This window comes from Gorilla gorilla, chromosome 1 (assembly GCF_029281585.2).
Source record: "Gorilla gorilla gorilla isolate KB3781 chromosome 1, NHGRI_mGorGor1-v2.1_pri, whole genome shotgun sequence".
In the NCBI taxonomy this organism is placed as follows: Eukaryota; Metazoa; Chordata; class Mammalia; order Primates; family Hominidae; genus Gorilla; species Gorilla gorilla.
The window spans coordinates 23410413-23419965 of record NC_073224.2 but is presented as its reverse complement, the minus strand read 5'-3'; the positions used below and the strand labels follow the sequence as shown (position 1 = coordinate 23419965).

General features: G+C 37.7%; 1 long non-coding RNA gene across 1 annotated transcript; it reads right to left on the bottom strand.

The window, feature by feature from the left end:
* Window positions 1-2563: 2563 nt before the first annotated feature.
* Window positions 2564-9307, bottom strand: LOC134758325 (uncharacterized). Its single transcript, XR_010133385.1, has 3 exons — window positions 9188-9307; window positions 4821-4935; window positions 2564-3055 (listed from the first exon to the last, which is right to left on the bottom strand). It is a non-coding gene; the product is annotated as an uncharacterized lncRNA (long non-coding RNA).
* Between the last annotated feature and the right edge of the window lie 246 nt (window positions 9308-9553).

Below are 9553 nucleotides of genomic sequence, written 5' to 3'. Positions count from 1 at the left end.
TTAACTTTTTGAACATATTGAATACAGTTATGGTAATTGCTTCAAGGTCCTTGTTTGCTTATTCTAGGATCTGTGTCAGTCCTGGATTGGTCATTAAGTGTCATTTCTTACTAAGAAGACCAGGCTTCCTTGGAAAAATGAATAATTACAGATTTGGGACAAGAAATGTCCAAGATGATCCTGGGGCATCTTTCAGTGTCAGAAAAAAGGAAGTCATCAAAGACCTCTTGCTACTGAGTTTTCATTTTTGCCAGGCCTTTTCTCTTAAGAGATAAAACTCTCTCTTAAGAGAGAGTTCATGCTAATATTTCCAATTCAAGTTTAACATTATAAGGCCTCTGTTTGAATTCTTTGATTTTATACTCATACTTCTTTTCCTGTGCTGTTTAAATAGATATGCATATAAGAATATGTGGAGTGAAATGGCATGATGTCTAGGATTCAATGTAAAAAGTTCAGCAAAGATAAAAATACAAACAAAAAAGATAAAATGTTGCAAGATTTTGGTAATGAATCTAGGTGACAGGTATTTGGAGGTGTCATATAGTATTCTATGTGAGTGCTTGAAATTTTTTAATTTAATTTTTTAAAAAGAGAGAGAGAGATTGAGAGAGGCAGATCCTCTTGCCTAATAAGATTGGAAACTTCATACTTTCTCACTCCCCTCTCCCCACCCAGGCTGTTGCAACATTGGCTTGTGCTTACATTTTGGTGTTCAGATCCATCTCCATTTTTTACCCTAGGGATATTTCTTACTTCCTTGGAATTCAAATAATGAATTTAAAAGAATATTACAGGTTTTTAACATTTCTAGATGTTTTGTAGTAGGAAAGATTTTAGGTAATCTAATCCACGCTATTTCGGGAAATGGAGGTTTTTAGCTGTGCTCTTAAAATAGATTTAATTGTTTCTTAATATACAAGATGCAATCTATAAAGTGGCCATCTCTTTATCAAATATCATTCTTACAAATACATATTATTGGTGCCCAAAAAGTATAAATGAATGAAAGTAATCCTTATCCTCACTCTTAGAAACAACATAATTCAAAGTGTGTTTCCTACCTTCCAGGTGTTGTTATAATAATTTGTGTATATAGAGGCTAACATAGTAATGTTTTCAATGGGTGGGAGCATTACAAAGCTTTTTGTTTGAATTTTGCCTACAGAGTAGTGGATGTACAGCACTTAGCCAAGTAATGAAAAACATCATTTTAAACTGCACAGAGGCCAACAGGTTACAAAGCATTATCTCATTTAATCTTCACAGTGACCTTACAGCACAGCAGGTATTGTCATTCTACATTCACAGATGGAGAGACTGAAGCCCAGGAGGTGAAGCAATACAGCATGACTCACACACTAAATGCCAGTGCCAGGACTTGAGCCTCAAGGTTACCCCACCCCACAGCATTTGTCCTCCAAAAGGCCAGGCTATCTTCTCACAATGGCTGTCAGTGTGTTCATTTTCAAAACCTAAACTAGCTAAGTCTTAAAAGATGAAAACAAAAAAAAATTAACTGAGAAGAAAGGCACCCACAGCTTCAAAATCCAAAGAAGAAAGTAGACCCTTTTGTTTTAGATCAAGGGAAACCAAAAAACAAAAGCGGTGAGACAGAATAATCCCTGAAGGAAAACAGTGACCTTCTCCAGGTTTAGGAAGATGGTCAAACCCGCATGCCCCTCCATGCTTCTAGGAAAACGTACTACACATATTCTTCAGGCAGATGCGAACGCTCCGAAGGGGCGCCCCTCTGCAGCTGGCTGACCAGCCCTCCTCTGCTCTGTCGTTTTCATCCAAACATTTAGATCTGTGGCCGGGTAGATATTAGTGGCTGGGTCAAAAAGACAGTTCTGGTATGAAATATTTATACTTAATTGGCCTCTGTGTCTGTCTGTGTAGTTTTGCCAAGCATTTTAATAGTTTTCCTTGAGTATTCTTTATTCTTTTTTGGAAAGAATGCCATTCAGGGTAAGAATGGGGGGGAGTAGGGGACACAGCACAAAAGGTTGTCTCCTCTGAAGGCTTTGGGCACTCTTCCCAAAACAGATGCAGAAGGCAACACTGGCCTCTGCCTTGAAAATAATGTGGGATATTTATCTTGAAGTTCACCATTGTTATTCTTTGCTTCTTAGCCTTTCTGATTTGAATTCCAGTTTAGTCTTGATTTTGTAGAATAATCAAAGTAATGAATTGGAGGAAAATTATAATTTCTAGTATACAATAGGATGAGATAGAGTGTAACTTTTCATTTGCAATTTAATTTTTATTGTATCTTATTTATTTACTTATTTATTTGTAGAGACGGTCTTGCTCTGTTGCCCAGGCTGGGGTGCAAGTGGCACAATCATAGCTCACTGCACCCTTGACCTCCTGGGCTCAATCAATCCCCCTGCCTCAACCTCCTGAGTAGCCAGGACTGGAGGCTCATACTACCACGCCCAGCTAAGACAGGGTCTTGCTCTGTTGCCCAAGGTGGTCTCAAATTCCTGGCCTCAAACAGTCCTCCTACCTTGGCCTCTCAGAGTGTTGGGATTACAGACGTGAACCACTGCACTTGGTCTGCAATTTAACTTTTAAATAAGGCATTTATTTGAATAATTCTTATCCAGTATTTTAAAAATATATTTTTATCATTAAATGGTAGTATATACATTTGTCATTAAAAAGTACAAAGTATTAAAAAATATAAAGGGAACAAAAATCACCCACAATTCTACCATGCTGAAAAAAAGATTATTAAGTGTATCCTTTTCCAATGTTTTCTATACATTTTAATTTCTCTTAAAAATTTGAATTTTATTATATATATATATATAGTATTTCTACACCTTGTTTTTGTGAAAATTATATAGCAAGTGTTTCTCTGTTATTGCCATTCTTGTAAACATAGTTTTTAACAATCTTCATGTTATTCCAAACTATAGATGGTCACAATTTATTGGGCGAGTCCATTATTTAAATTTTTTCATTTTGGCGTATTAACAAAACCGTCATGTGCATTCTGTAGTTATATCTTTGTCTGAATCTTTGATTATGTCTCTACCACACTTTCCTAGAAGAGAAATTATAAAAACAAAGGATCAGCACAATTTTAAGGTTCTCATTAAATATTTTAATTTTTTTTTCCAAAAACAAACTCCCAAGTTACACTCCCACAAGTTGTGGATGGGAGGGCTGGATTTCCTGAACCCTTCCCAGCATTGCTCGAGTTTCTTGGTTCCTCCGCTAGAGAAGAGGAGCCCCAGAGCTCTGTAGGCTCCAGGTAAGGTTGACCCTCCCCATCGTCCACCCCTCTCCCACAGGGTTGATGCAGGGCAGTGCTCCGTGTGTTTCCCCATGTGTTTCTTCCACAAATACATGAGCAGGAGCAAGGAGGAATGGCAGAGATCTGAGTGCTTCTGGAAAGGCCCTCATAACTCCCCCTTCCCAGCACCCCAAACCTCTGGCCAACAATCCATCACTGCAATCTGCCTTATTGACCCGCAGAACCACTCCCATCTCACCCTTCACCACAAACTCCCAGATTATCTCACCTCACCCAGACACATTCCCACACAACTCATCCAACCTGGATGCACCGTCTACTCCTCCCCACTTTTGAAGACTTCTAGTCAGTCATCAGCTGAATCCCCTATATCCTCAACCTCCTACTTGGTCACTCCTCTCAACTTCTTGCTCTAATTAGAACTTGGCTCTCCCCTGATGACACCATGTTCCCTGCAGTGTTTTAACATCATAGCTCATTTTTCTCCACGTATCTTGAATTACTTGATCTGGAGTGGTGGATGTATGCTTCCTCTTCCCCATCGATGCTTCCAAACCATTCTCCCTCCACCCTCTCTAAATACCCCTAACTTTGAAACTCCTGTTGCAGAACATGGGCTACCCTCCTGGCTTCAATCATCTACTTCTCCCTGTGACACCTCTCTTCATTTATTAAGGATTTCAGTGTATGGCTCATGTTCCCTGTCTCTAACACAACTCATGTCATAATTCTTGGTGACATCAATACCCACACAGAGTCTTCACTTGTTCCCTCTCTGGACTCCCAGTTCCTTGCCCTCTTCTCCAATGCCGTTGCTCTCCACCCCACCACTGACTCCACCCCACACAACTACCTACTCGCAGGGTTCCACCCTTGGTGTTATCATTCCCAGTAGTTGCATCTCCTCTATAATCTCAACGTCAAGCCTCCCGTTCTCCAGCCACTGCCTCTTCTCTTTTTAACTCACTCCCCAGTACTCCAACCATTCTTTGTCTCCAGTAGGATGATCCCCAACAATCCATTGGTTCTACCCTATGCCCCTGCCCCAAACCTTGGAGTCACTCTTGATTCTTCCCTGCTATGCTCTATAAATCTATTTGGCTCTCCTTTGTATATACAGATGAAGTGACTACTTCTTAGCACCTCCACGATTGACACCTCGTCTGTCACCACCTCTCTGCCTGGGTGACTACAGTGGTGGCCCCCTCCCTGCCCTCCAAGTGCCCACGCTTGCCCCTACAGTCTGTTCACAACACAGCGGCCAGAGAGACCATCTTGCAATGTAAGTTAGATCATGTCTCACCTCTGCTCAAAACCCCTAAGTGGATTCTCATTCAGAGTAAAAGCCAAAGTTGTTTCTGTTCATTTGTTTTTAATTAACGGACTTAATTTCTTAGAGCAGAAGACTAAAGTTTTTGCAGTGCGTACAAGGCCCTGTGGGATGATTCCTCCCCGTCCATCCACTCCTCCAACCTCTACTTCTACCTGTCTACACCTTGCTCACTCCCCTGCAGCCTCATCCCATCCTGGATATTACTTGAAGACATCAAACCTGATCCTGCTCGGGGTCTTTGCTTGTTCCTCTACCTGGAAGCTTCAGCCCTCCATCTTTCACTTCCTCAGGTCTCTGCTCAAATGCCATCTTATGACAGACGCCTTCAAAAACCCTCCATAAAAAGTAGCAACCATCACCGCCAGCCCCGCATCCCTGTCTCCCAACCGCCAGCCCCGCATCCCTATCTCCCAACCGCCAGCCCCACATCCCTATCGCTCTTACTCTGCTTGCCTGTTTCCTCTTTCTTTTTTCTGTCTTTCCTTTCTTTCTTTCCTTCTGTCTTTCCTTTTTCTTCTTTCTTCCTTCCCTCCCTCTTTCACTTTCTTTTTCTCTCTTTTGTCTTTCTCTTTCCTTCCTTTTTTCTTTCTTCCTATCTTTCCTTCTTTTTTTTCTCCTTCCTTCCCTCCCTTCTTCCTTCCTTTCCTTTTTCCTTTCTTCTCTTTCTTTCTCCTTCCATCCTTCCTTCCTTCCTCTCTCTTTCTTTTTCTTTTCTCTCCCTCTCGCTCACTTCCTATTTCTTTCTTGCTTCTTTCCTTAATAGACTGTTTTTAGAACAGTTTTAGGTTTATGGTAAAACTGAGGGGAAAGTATAGAATTCCCATATGCCCCCCCCCCACACACAGCCTCCCCCACTGTCAACATCCCACACTCCAGAGTGGTATATTTGTTACAATCCGTGAACTTACACTCCCCCTTCCAACCCCATAGTAATTATCACCACCTGACACACTAAATATGTGTCCAATAATTTGTTTATTGTCTATTATGTTCCTCTCCAAAATATAAGCTCCCTGAAGGGTGGGGGCATAGCGGATTTCTTTTTCTATGGAATCCCCAGGCATGCCTGATGTAATAGCCACTCAAAAATATATTTGTTGAGTAAGTGAAGGAAAAATGTGATAGGCAAACCAAAAACTTTGGCATTTTGCTGTTTTAATTTGCATTTCTTTGGTTATTAATCATCTCAAACATCTTTTCATGTGTTTGTTGGCCATTTGTATTTTTTTTTGCAAATTGTCCGTTTGCTTTTACCCATTTTCCCTAGGAATGTTAGTGTTTTCCTTATTAACCATTAAGTGCTTAACCTGTTAAAAATATTAATTTTCCGTGTCATATTTATTAAAAATATTTTGCCAGTTTGTTTTTCGACCTTAATTTTGTTTATGCTCTTTATGTATTTTACTTACAGAAGTTTTAAATGTTTGGCAGCTAAGTATGCCAGTGTTTTAATATATGCTTTATTTCCCATTATGTTTATATTTAGAATGCCCTTTCTCAACCCAATGCCAGTTAACTTTTCACTGGCATTTTCTTCTAATTCATCCACTCAATAAATATTAAGCACTGTTGGAACCAGGTTTTATTCCACGGGCTGGGAATAAAACAGTGAGCAAACTGTTTTAAAAAAGAGCTTGCTCTCACAGAGCACATACTCTCATATTTTATTACTTAATGTTTATGTTTAACACTTACCTTTTGCTAGAAGTTTTATAATTATAAAGTATGGCATAAGAACCTAAGTTTATGCTTTTTCCTTTTTTTAAAGTAACCTTTTATTGAAATGTAACATTTATACAGAAAAGTGCCCAAATCATAAGCAGACATCTCATTGGATTTACTGAGCACACCCAGGTATCCACCACCCAAGGGAAGCAATGAAGGTGACCCCACCCAGCATCTACCCTGTGTCCCTATCTTGGACATTGATTCTGCTCCAGAGGTCACAATCTCATGGCGCCAATTGCCACAGATTCGTTTTGCTTGGTCTTAAACTTTATATAAATGGCAACTTGCAAAAAGTGGAAACTTTAGTTACTGGATTGTTTTGCTGGCCTTATGCTTGTAAGATGCGTCCACAATGTTAAGATACATTTCTTGCAATAATTTGTAGAATTTACATCTTTACAATGTTCAACATTCCCATTCAGAATCATGATATAGATCTTCATTTAATCAAATCTGTGCATGTGTTAGAAAATTCAAAGAATGTATTTTTATAGTATTGTAACTTGGTAATTTATGGCTTTAGTTGCTATTGAGAGTAAATTTTCCACCATATTTTTAAACTGGTTCTTGCTGATAAAATACCCGGTGATTAAAATATATGTATATAGTTGTCATTTTACATATAAAATATTTTAATCAGCTTGTCTTTGATTACTGATAAAGTGAGCACATTTCCATGTGTTTATTGACCACATTAATTTTTACCTTTTAATTGCTGCTACTGCTGCTTCTGCTTCTTCTTCTTGTTCTTCCTAGTTATTCTTGTTAATTTTAACAATTCTTTATATTTTAAGGATATCTTTGGAATATGTTGTGAAAGTATTTTCCCAGTTTATCTTTTTTTCTTAACTTGTTGATATTTTTTGACGTATTTTAAAATATGTGCAGAGGCAAATCAATCATTTGTTTATTTTGTGATACCTTCTTTGCATTTATTTTTAGAACACTTTTTATTAAATGACTTATCTTCCCTTCCTTTTTTTGAGGTAATGTCTCTATTGTATACTATATATATTTGTATCTATTTCTGGACTTTATATTTTATTCCATTGATATGGCTAGGTATAGAATTGTACAATTTAAATTATTATAGCTCTATAAAGCATTTTGATTTTTTTCAACGTGAGTCATTTTTCCTTATTCTGCTTTTCCAAACAATTCTGGTTGTTCTCATTTTTTCTTGCAAATAAAATATATGTATCATTTCACTGAATTCCAAACAAATAAAATCTCTTCAGATTTTGAATTGGAATTGCATTAAATGTGTAAATTATCTCCAAAAAGTTTACGTCTTCCCATTATTTGTCCTCCTATCCAGGAAATTATACATCTTTTTATTTGTTCAAATATTCTTTTCTGCCCCTCATTAAATTTTTAACTTTTCTTTGGGTGCACTTTTCTTGTTAGGTTTATTTGTATGAATTTTATATTGTTTTGTTATTTTAAATTTAAATACTCTTTTAAATGTGTTGTTAGTTGGTTATTAGTGGTGTATAGGAAAAGTATTTCTTATATTGCTATAATAATGATAGCTAAACTTTATAGAGTGAAACAAGGAAAGACAGTGTAACACAGGTGGTTAGGAGAAAGGGTTTTGGAGTCAGATTACCTGGATTCAAATGCCAGTCCTATTACTAGGTGTATGACATTGGGCCTTGGTGTCCTCATTTGTACAATGGGGGTGATACAATACTTGCTTCATAGGATGCATATAAAGTGATTAGGTTATACTCAAGTTTCTTTGGACAGACTAATCATATAACTTACAAGTAATAATTTTATCCTTTTTGATGTTTTTACTGTTTTTCTGTATGTCTTATAATGGGAATTTCTAGGAAAATGTTTACCAACATTTGTGGTAATTAACATCCTCAACTGTTTCCTGATTTTAATGAGAACATCTTTATTATTTCATTGTTAACTATGATGGTGGGTATTTGTTAATTAATAGGTCTTATTGGGAATGAATGTTGAATTTTACCACATGCCTTTTTAGTATTTATTGCGATAATCATTTTTCCTTTCTCAAACCTTTCTGTGTGATACTTTGTATTATTAGTTTTCTCACATTGATCCATCCTTGCATTTTAGTAATCAAATATCCTTGGTATGATATAGTCTTCTTCTAATATATTGCTGGATTTGATTTGCTAAAACATTTTAAAGCTTTTTCTCCATACTTGTAAGCTATATTGGTGTCAGTTGCCTCCTTTGTCCTAGGTTCATCAGACTTGTTAACAAGATTACAAGTTTATAAGTTAATTTGGAATTTATAAGTAGATTTGGAAAGATTTACATATATTGCTGTGTTCTGCAATAATTTGTTTAGAATGGGAATTAACTTTTTGTTGAAGGTTTGAAAAAACTCACGCATAAACAAACTACACACCCATCTGAGCCGCCTGACTTTATTGAATGCAGCCTTTGACCACTTATTTAATATCTTCTATACTTACTGATTTATCAGGGAATCTACTTATTGAGTTAATTTATGTTTTCCTAGAAAATTCAACTTTATGCTGTCTACAAGAGGCATACTAACTCATAAAAATTAAAAGACTGACCCAGAAAACACAGCAAAAAGAAAAATACCACGAAATGATTGTCAGTCCAATTAAAATTCAAGACTGGAAGAATTCGTGGGTCAGAGAAGGTAATATTTTGTTGACAAAGGATATGATCTTCCATCATACATATTAAGCCCTGAATAATGTAGCCAGGTCATATATAAAGGAAAACTTGTTCAAAGTGTAAGGGATTGACAGGGAAAAAAAAGCGATGGGAAACTTTAAAACATTCAACTCATTTCTTAACAGATCAAGTGGCAAAATATAAACGTGGATAAGGAGACTGAATACCTTTCTTATGTCTTCAGCAGGCAGGCTCGGCTGGCCCACTTTAGCCTAAATCCCGGGATCCAGCAAGCATTCATCTCACATAGCTCGGGTTTTACTGAGCTGGTTCCTCTGCCTGCTTCTGTGACTTGTTGACCCGTGGAGTACACGAGAACTACAAACCCCAGCATGCACTGCGGTCAGTGGCTTCCTCTGGGGCTTCCCATCCAGAATCCTTTATTCCCACCAGTCACCACTCTACCCTCTCCCCGAAGCAATTTCCAGCCATCTATCTGGGAACTGTAATCTTTCCACGTGAGGGAAAAAGACGATATAGAAGGTTGGATGGGTAGTATTCAGACTCCCTCGGAAAACAAAGCGCACTCATAC